The sequence below is a fragment of the Schistocerca nitens genome, chromosome 1 (genome assembly GCF_023898315.1).
Source record: "Schistocerca nitens isolate TAMUIC-IGC-003100 chromosome 1, iqSchNite1.1, whole genome shotgun sequence".
In the NCBI taxonomy this organism is placed as follows: domain Eukaryota; kingdom Metazoa; phylum Arthropoda; class Insecta; order Orthoptera; family Acrididae; genus Schistocerca; species Schistocerca nitens.
The window spans coordinates 797,504,778-797,515,315 of NC_064614.1; positions in this window are offsets into that span (position 1 = coordinate 797,504,778).

A 10,538-nucleotide genomic window follows, 5' to 3' on the forward strand; every position below is an offset into this window, starting at 1 on the left:
CACCAGATGGTAGAGTTTTGTCAGGACTGGCTCTCCCAAGGCCGTCAGTAGTTCCAATGGAATGTTGTCTACCCCTGGGGCTTTGTTTCGACTTAGGTGTTTCAGTGCTCTGTCAAACTCTTCACGCAGTATCGTATCTCCCATTTCATCTTCATCTACATCCTCTTCCATTTCCATAATATTGTCCTCAAGTACATCGCCCTTGTATAGACCTGCTATATACTCCTTCCACCTTTCTGCTTTCCCTTATTTGCTTAGAACTGGGTTTCCATCTGAGCTCCTGATATTCATACAAGTGGCTCTCTTTTCTCCAAAGGTCTCTTTAATTTTCCCGTAGGCATATGGTGACATAACGAAAATGCCAATGTGTGTTATAATGCATGCAGTTTTCATTGCAGACTATTAATTATCACGTTTCCTCGATTCCCCTTCCTCTACGAGTATGCTGAGTCGCCTTCCTCACAACTGAACGCTTGTAATCGAGGAGTGAGTTTCTCGGTGCTCTACTCTCGACCAGCTGCCAACATCACGAGCAACGAGCGAGCTTCATTTGCTCGGTTACTGCCTCTAGATAGTTGGAGGACCCGTCTTGCCCTGATAATGACTGTATTATTGGCCTGGAGGTACGTTGGCAACATTGCCAGGAATACGGAGCGTTTCCCGCGTTACTGCGTGGCACTAGCCTCGACTGAAAGAGGGGGTTCCCCGCAGCGGCAGCGTGCGAAGTAGGCAGGCAGGCAGGCAGGCACGAGGCGTGGTAGTCGGCCGCGCCGGCGCGGCTCTGCCATCGCCCGCGCACTCGCCTTTGCCTTTGAATAACCTCTGGCTGCAGCTGGGCCGGAGGTGGAGTCACTCGTTAACGCGCCGCGCAGCGCCGGCTGCCGAGCCCGGGCTCCCTAACGAAGCGCGCTGCTGCCGCGTTTGCAGACGGGGCTGAGCAAACAGCAGGCGCCGTCCTTTCAGCAGCCGTGTCCCGGATATATATAACTTATATTCGGTAATTGGGATGTGAAAGTTTGAAAGGCGCACCCATTGTGCCGGGCCCGTTTATCGGTCGGCGGTCCATTGTGCCGAATTTCGGCGGACCCGCTCCCCGGTCGACTAATGTGTGCCGCCATCTTGCCCGTTCCCGCAGAGGCCGCGAATTCTCCGCGCAATTGCTCCCGGAGCCAGTGTCTGCGGTGCTTGTACCGCATTTATCCGATTCAGCGGCGTTCGCTGTATGTCTAACTTTCTAGAAAATGGTGAAGTTCTGTTTACGTACAGTCCTGCAACTGTGCAGTTTGGTTTGCGATTACCGTTCTCCAGTACCTACTCTGCGGCTATTATTTGATTCAGACTATGAAGATGTAAAAGAATTCATATAAAGAGTGGATAGTATGTACTCTGGCAACCGATTTAGGTTTATTTGTAATGAACAATTTTAATAAACATTTTTGGAACAGTGATCAAAAATTTTTAAAAATTTTTCTTTCAAAAATTCAGTCTTCATATCACACCACGTATACTTCGAGAACATAGGTGACCGGTTTCGGTCGTACCACATGACCATCATCAGACCTGTAATTTAATTTAGAAAGTAATAGAAACCTTACTAGATTGACAGTAAAATACGACAAAATGCTTATAAGGATAAAATACAATAAGACTTGTTATACCCATGGCAACCTTCGAAGATGGTAGGTGGAGCACTCTTCTCAGCTGCTGTCATATCAACTTGTGCCAGCAAGTGACGGGCATACGCTTAAATACGAAGATGCTTCGCCTACCTCTTCTCCCTCTACCTCACGTCAACCAGGCAGTGTAAAACGGGTTCACATAATCGTCAAAACGTAAAAAAACAAAGTAAAAAAAATAACATAAAAATAATTATGTATAAAATATCTCTTTACAAGCATGGAACTACTTAAATATTGTATAAAATATCAATTAAAAGCTTTAAAAATAGGTGTATACTTGTAGTCAAGTCACAACTCACATATCGATAAGATGCCACAATGCCAAATACCTTCACTACGCCCGCATCTCGTGGTCGTGCGGTAGCGTTCTCGCTTCCCACGCCCGGGTTCCCCGGTTCGATTCCCGGCGGGGTCAGGGATTTTCTCTGCCTCGTGATGGCTGGGTGTTGTGTGCTGTCCTTAGGTTAGTTAGGTTTAAGTAGTTCTAAGTTCTAGGGGACTTATGACCACAGCAGTTGAGTCCCATAGTGCTCAGAGCCATTTGAACCATTTTGAACCTTCACTACATCGTTGACTTTGAAACCATTGTGGTAGTATCACCTTAGCCCATAGAGGGCACACTGAGTATATATCGTCTGTACAGTTATGGTTGTAAAGAGATATTTTATACGTAACTATTTTTATGTTATTATTGTACTTTTTTTTTTACGTTTAGACGATTATGTGAACCCGTTTTACACTGATTGGTTGACGTGAGGTAGAGGGAGAAAAGGTAGGCGGAGTATCTTCGTATTTAAGCATATACCCGTCACTTGCTAGCACCAGCAGCTGAGAAGGGTGCTGCACCTACCATCTTCGAAGGTTGCCATGGGTATAACAAGTCTTATTGTATTTTATCCTTATAAGCATTTTGTCATATTTTACTGTCAATCTAGTAAGGTTTCTATTACTTTCTAAATTAAATTACAGGTCTGATGATGGTCTGTGATATGACCGAAACCGGTCACCTATGTTCTTGAAACATACGTGGTGTGATCATGACTGAATTTTTGAAAGAAAATTTTTTATTTGTGATGCACTTTCAGGAAACATTCCGCACACGGAGAGGTAGAAAGTAAATTGGGGGAATAAACTCACAACACCGAAAATAATGAATGTAGAGTGCCTACTGTCTGATTCGGTCGCAATTCACTATTTAAATTTTTTTTTTTTGATTTTGTAATCCAGAAAGTTTGCACTACTTGCAGCAAGATATTTTGGATTTCTTGTTTCATATCTTGTAATTCTCATGTTCTAAGCATTTGACGGTTGAGAAATGTTTTAAGACACTTTGTTAAGATCTTTGCAGACTTCATCAATTTCCATTGTAACGTTAATAGATTTAAGTTTCAGTGTTGTGTCCATGTTCCAGTAAATATGCAGCTGCTTTCTCTGTCATAGCCGTTAGCACACTTTACAGTTTCGAGGCCACAATGATGAATTTCTACCATTCGGCATAAAAGAATTAGATTAGGTCTATTTATGATTGTCCGTTGCTACATGCTGACAATTGAATGATGACAATCGTATGGAGCTGTCGATATATCGATATTTGACACGGTAAAACACTAGAATTTTTTCTAATAGATATGTGAGTTCAAAAACCAATGGTGGCGAACACGTACACTTTGTACAGCCCTCAAAATGTGAGACTTGTCAGACTTGCACATGTCACTTACAGCCGTAACAATTAGTTAAACTCGTATAAGAACGGGCTTTAGGCAGAGCGTGCCTCGGTCATTGTTAGCTGGTGATTAACGGCTGTGTGATTGCTGGCCTCGTCTTGATATACAATCAATCGAACACGTAATCTTTTTTAAAGCTTCTGACTAGTTTGATGCGGCCCGCCAAAATTCCTGTCCTGTGCCAACCTCTTTATCTCAGAGTAACACTTTGTAACCTACGTTCTCAACTATTTGCTGGATGTATTCGAATCTCAGGCTTCCTTTACACTTTTTACTATCTACCGCTTCTATACTCTGACAGTTATTCCCTGATGTGTTAACAAATGCCCCCTCATCTTGTTCCGTCTTCTTGTCAGCATTTTCTATACGCTCCTCCTCTTACCGATTCTCTGGTGAACTTCCTCATTCCCTACCTTATCATCCACCACAATTTCAACATTCTTCCGCATCACCACATCTCAAATGCTTCGATTCTCTTGTTCCGGTTTTCCCACAGTTCATGTTTCACTGTCATACAATGCTATGCTCCGAACGTACATTCTCAGAAATTTCTTCTTCAAATTAAGCCCTATGTTTGATACCAGTAGACTTTTCTAGGCCAAGATTGCTCTTTTTGCCAATGCTAATCTGCTTTTTATGCCTTCCTTGCTCCGCCCATCATGGGTTATTTTGCTGCCTAGGTATCAGAATTTCTTAACTTCAACTACTTCGTCATCACCAGTCTTGTTGTAAAGTTTCTCACTGTTCTCATATCTGCTACTTCTCACTCTTCTCCACGGTGTAATGATTTGCAAACCGCCGTCTTTATTTTATCGCGCTACTCTAGAAACCGTTAGCCCTCGTGATGAAAGAGCTTTCATCGAAAGCTATATTTGGTCGACTTTACAAAGAATGTTCATCTACCACCGGTTTTGAAAGAGAAATCTTCTTTGTTAAAATGTACGCATTAATGTGTATATGCATTTTATTAAGTCTCCAAATTAATTATGGACAATATTCCGCCGGCCGAAGTGGCCGTGCGGTTAAAGGCGCTGCAGTCTGGAACCGCAAGACCGCTACGGTCGCAGGTTCGAATCCTGCCTCGGGCATGGATGTTTGTGATGTCCTTAGGTTAGTTAGGTTTAACTAGTTCTAAGTTCTAGGGGACTAATGACCTCAGCAGTTGAGTCCCATAGTGCTCAGAGCCATTTGAACCATTTTTTTGACAATATTCCTTTTGAGGTTGCGACGAACTGTTGGATTGTATTTTATTTTTCACATGTGTAAACATTGTCTAGGTTGTAATTATAATATGATCTGAAAATATTATTCAGAATGTAAGATAATGCTATGCCCCATTTAGGTATAAATTTTATCTACGTAAAATGTTGTCAAGATTGAGTAGATTTAGTTGCTGTAACAAAAGAACACGAAGCTTCATTTTGGAAGGTGGTCACGCGAGTGTATGTAGACACGCATGTGTAAATTTTAATATAGTTGTGAGATATTTTGGTAACATGTTTGAAGCTGGATTACGAGTGTTTTCGAAAGTGGTCCTGCAGAGACCATCTGAGCGTACTTGACTAGGGTGTGGCGACGTGGAGGCTGTGAACAGTAATTTCATACGCCACGTTATTATGCAAATGGGGGTTATTACTGTATTTAGCCTGAAGATTACGCTTATGAATTTCAACTGTGAGAGATGTTCCAAATCTCTGACTACTGTTGTGAAAGTATTAGTAATCAGCTGCATAGGTGAATTATCAACATTGCATATTATATGTACGCCACATTTATTGCACTGAATATCATAACAGTAGCGGTGGTAGAAAACGGAGAAAAAGATCATTTCAACTTATCTTGTTGCGGCGCACGGTGGGCTAACTCGCTACAAAACCTAGACAGAACGGAAAAAAATATTAGTACCACAAAATCTTGTGTAGGTTGTACTGGTGCGTACTCATCCAATACTGGGGTGTCATTCCAGTCTCAAGTCTATATGATACATGCCGTGAGAGTTTCCGGCAAACAGCGAATCGGACAATGACAAAATTTTTCAGATATTGTTTGAGTGGCCTACAAAATTTCCTCTGCGTAACTCACTGCGTACATGGCTCTCCTGCTACTTTAATAGTATAGTAAACAAGTTCAAATATATTTGCGTGCACATATCTGCACGTTTTTAGTGGATGGCCATTTTTCTACAATGTGGCAGTGCCACGCGGTAAAAATGGATCCCTCACTATTGCATTTATCTCATAAACTATTATCTGCACAAAAATGTTATCAGGGGTTACCATAGAATTCCAGGGAAACCATTTTGAATTCTTATCATAATTTTTTTGACAAATTGGTAAATACGTGATTTTTTGCGAAATACTGCGAAACTATTTAAATTTTATTCAGAGAACTCTAGAACTAAAACGGGCGCAGCCCCGAAACCAGGTAGGTAAGCAATAACAGGACTGAATCCTCCCAAACTGACACATTGTATGTTGTATTATAGACAATAATATAATTATCTCTGCCGTGCTCCTTATCTCCTTCCCCTATCCGTCCCATGTTTTAAACAAAAAATATTGATTCACTTATGCACACTTTGCGCGTGACCTTGAGCGGGCGTTGTTCCGGCTAGACTTTATCTCAGTAAGATAAAAGATAAAACTTTTAAACATACAATACACGCGAAAATTTTTTTACATCTTCTACTGTAATTTCATATGCTTTCCTTTGCCTGCCTGGAGTATTCATAACGTTTAGAACTGCTACCTGCTTTAAACGGGAGGATTCGGTCCCATCGTTTTTCAGACCCTTGCGGGCTTTGGAGGATTCGGTACCATTTTTCCTACCGCGGGAGGATTCAGGGCTGCGCCCACTAAAACACATCTATCGCGACCTCTGAATGTCGAAATAAGTTCAGGACATACCCTATCCTGGATGGTGTTCTGCATGTTCGCAACAAACATCAGAGGCATGTACTTTCCTAGTTCCAGATTGGAGATTGCACTGCCATAATTTTGCACGATGGACAAGCATACATATGCTCTGGTTGCGGAGAAGAGGGTCATCTACAGTCAGATGTGCCGCCCTCAGAAACCACGACTGTCCTCCACAACGACGCCAACTTCCAGTCCGTCACATGGTCACCTCGACCAGCACCATGTGTGTACCCACCATCACTCGGACGTCGTTGCTGTCACACTACGAGGATACCACCTTATTGCTCTCCCCCCAACTCACAACGAAATGAGGGACTCCACCTCATTGTTGCTCGATACTGTCATTGTGCCTATGGAGGTCTTCTGCCATCTGATACAGAGGAACACGTTTGTAAAAAATGATCACCACATCAATACAAACATCACTGTCGGTCACTCATGGGGTCTAACGACATTCCTCCATACAGCGGCTGATGACTGGGTTGAGATCACAGTCTCCCGCAGTCGTCACGCTATTCCCCCCCCCCCTCCCCCTCCATACTTCAGAGAAGATCGTACGGATACAGCACAGTCCACCCACATTGGGACAAGGGGTAACAACGTCGAAGACGGGCCAGCACTTCCCCTGAAGTTGCCGCCACTGTCCTTGCACTGATACGCAATAGAGCTCCCATTCGTGCTGTGGAAAACTGGGTGGTAACCGCCCTCCACCGCCTCTGACGATAGTAATTCACTCCCAGCATCACCATGCCACACATACAAATTCGCAGTGCTCAATATGGTCAGCAACATGGGCAAGTTCCAACTCCTCCACGACATACTCAGCACGTCAAATGTTAACATTGTCCTTTCACAGGAGGTATGTCTTGCTGCTATTCCGACTCTTTGCGAGTTGTTTTCCTCAGCTGGAAGTCACACGGGGTGTGATATGGCGCTCTATGTCCATGAAGGTATTCAGTCATAGATATGGTTGTCCCTCCCATCACGGTGGGGTATGGCCTTTATCGACACGGTGATTTCATCGAACTACGTTCTGGGCAGAATAAATAGAACCCTTATTTTCGGGACGATACGACCGTTATGTCTTAGGAGACGATTTCAGTTGTGTCCTCCATCTGAAGGACCACTCCCGGGTACTCACCGTGTCCAGCCTTATGTATGTTGGTGGATACTAGTCATCTTTTGACGAATGGGAGATCATTCACGGCTACAGTCATGTTTACACCCACAATACAAGTCATTCAGCAAGCCGACTTGATCAGATCTACGTTTCTGCAATGCTTTGTGCGCGTACGTCCTCCAAAGAAATACGGTCTCTTGCCTTTTGCGAACATTGCGCTTTCATCTGCACTCTTCTTCTGTCGCTGCAATACGTTTGTGTGGTCGTTGTCGCTAGAAACTCAATACTTGTTTCCTTCATGACCGGTCTGTCGACAACGCATCGCCACTACATGGGCGTCCTGCGAGCAACATCTTCCTTAGTACCCCTCGAGACGCCCCTGTGGTGGGTCACTTGCGCAAAGCCGATGATCAGGAGGGAGTTCATCTAATGTGGCAGGGATGCGGCGACGTGGCATCAGGACATTATGGCCTCAGGACATTACACACTGTTATTACACCATTTTACGTGAAGTTGATGCCCTCCTACCATCGTCCTCCGTGCATTGCGGATTCCAACATATCAATGTAAAACTTCTTTCCCATCAACGCAACAAACTACAAGGCGTGGTGTTGCGTTCACGCCGTCAGATACCATATGACATCCGACCTCCGTCGTCGAAGACGTTCTCTCATATCTACTATTATAATCCAGGATGGCAACTGTGTCAACACTCAGGTGGCAGTCGTCTCAGCCTTCGCTGATTAATGGTTCAAATGGCTCTGAGCACTATGGGACTTAACATCTGAGGTCATCAGTCCCATAGAACTTAGAACTACTTAAACCTAACTAACCTAAGGACATCACACACATCCATGCCCGAAGCAGGATTCGAACCTACGACCGTAGCAGTCGCGCGGTTCCGGACTGAAGCGCCTAGAACCGCTCGGCCACCGCGGCCGGCCGCTGATTAAATAACAACGGTTTACGACTACGTACCGACGGCGGCGGTTTCCAATGATGTTTCCCGGCCACTCAGCCACACTCTAAACGATACGCAGGTGGCGTCCTTGATGATAATGATCCCGACAGATGAGGTTGCGGACCCGATCGTCGAAGAGGCGTCGAACAAATCCCCATGCCCCAATGGCCTTCCGTTTGAATTTTATTGGATCTGCAGCACATTGATGCTTCCACGTTGGACTGAGATATTCCGAGTGTTGTTCAATCGTTTCTTCGCCGTACCACCTGACTTTGCCAACGGCACTTTCATACCGGTGCCCAAACTTACTGGGGGATGCACATCACTTTCGCCCCTTAATCTTACTCAATGCAGATTATAAAGTCTACATGCATCTCTTGGCGGCAAGTATCCGTGTGGTGTTACCTGCAGTACTTTCTCTGGAAGAAGCATCATTAGGCTGCGGATCCACTGTCCAGACAGCCGCAGGTAAATGTCGGGACCTTACTGCACTGGCCACATCCTGGTGACTCCAAAATGCACTGGCGTCGATAGATTTCAGCAGAGCCTTCGACTGAGATCGCCACCATTTTCTCCTCTCGGTGGCCGAATGCATGGGGTTCCCCTCAACATTGATAGATGCCATTCGCTGCTAACTTCTCATCGATCCAGGTGAATGGAAGGTTGGCTGGCCTAATCCCTTGGTTATGCATGGAGAAGTTTAGAGAAGGTCTTTGTCCAACAGAGGATGTCAAATGGCTAATAGCGATGATAGCGAAAACCGGATAATCTCATACAGAACAACAAGGAAGTTAATAGAACTTGTCATCGCTCTTCACTGCTGCATATGTGTGGCAATGTAGTCTCATGGTCTGTGTGCAGAGTTCCACTTGTCGTCAGTCCCATCCTAAGGAAGAGTTGTATGCAAGCCCTAAAGAACCCTTGGTGGAAACTTGTCTTCTGTTGTACCACGCATCTTTTGTCCCACGAATTTTCAGCTCCTATCATACTTTCGGAGTTATTCTTGGTGGCAGTAGCTAGTGACTCACCTTGCATATTATTCGCTCGACTTTCCTGCTTCGCTGACACGGGTTTCAACCATCTGCCGCTGGAGGGATGTGAGCTGCAACGTTTAGCTGGCGGTGTGTAATGTCATTATGTCGGTGTACTGCGTGACCCCCAGAAAACTGAAAGCACGGATTCGAAGAGTTCTTTCTCACATGGTGCACGATCTCCTTCAATGTGACGTTTCCACATCACACAAGAGTGCCGCGACGTCTTCAACAGTGCTATGCTTGTGTTCACTGTCATTCATCATCCTCTGTTCAGTCCAGACTTGGCTTCATTCGATTTTAATATGTCTGAAAAAGTTAAAAAACACGTTCGAGGATCTCACTTTGATAGTGATGAAGTGGTGCAGGCATAGGTGAGGTTGTGGCTCCGTCAACGAAGTCAAACATTCCACAGTGATGGTACCAAGAAACTAGTCTCTCGTTGGGCGACATGTATCCATTGCCAGGTTCACTATATTTCGAAATAAATGTGATGGAATGAAGAATAAAGATGTAGAAGTGTTAATAAAGATCGTTTTACTTAAAAAGCTTTGGTGTTTTCACATAAAAAATTCGGAGGTATCACTTTTCAACTCATCCTCGTAATTCCTCCAACCTTATACCTTCTTGGCAACGGCCTTGCCGCAGTGGCTACACCGGTTCCCGTGAGATCACCGAAGTTAAGCGCTGTCGGGCGTGGCCGGCGCTTGGATGGGTCACCATCCCGCCGCCATGTGCTGTTGCCATTTTTCGGGGTGCACTCAGCCTCGTGATGCCAATTGAGGAGCTACTCGACCGATTAGTAGCGGCTTCGGTCAATGAATACCGTCCTAACGGTCGGGAGTGCGGTGTGCTGACCACACGCCCCTCCTTATCCGCATCCTCCTCGGAAGATGACACGGCGGCCGGACGGTCCCGGAAGGGCCACTTGTGGCCTAAAGACGGAGCTTTTTTTTTTTTTTTATACCTTCTTCATTATGATCCCACAATGATCGAACTGACCTCATCAGACGATGTTCACATGTTTGTATTAATTTTCACGTTTCCTTCTAGATAAATATATGACTAGCATTTTGAAGAATAAAGCGGGATTCATCTGTGGAGA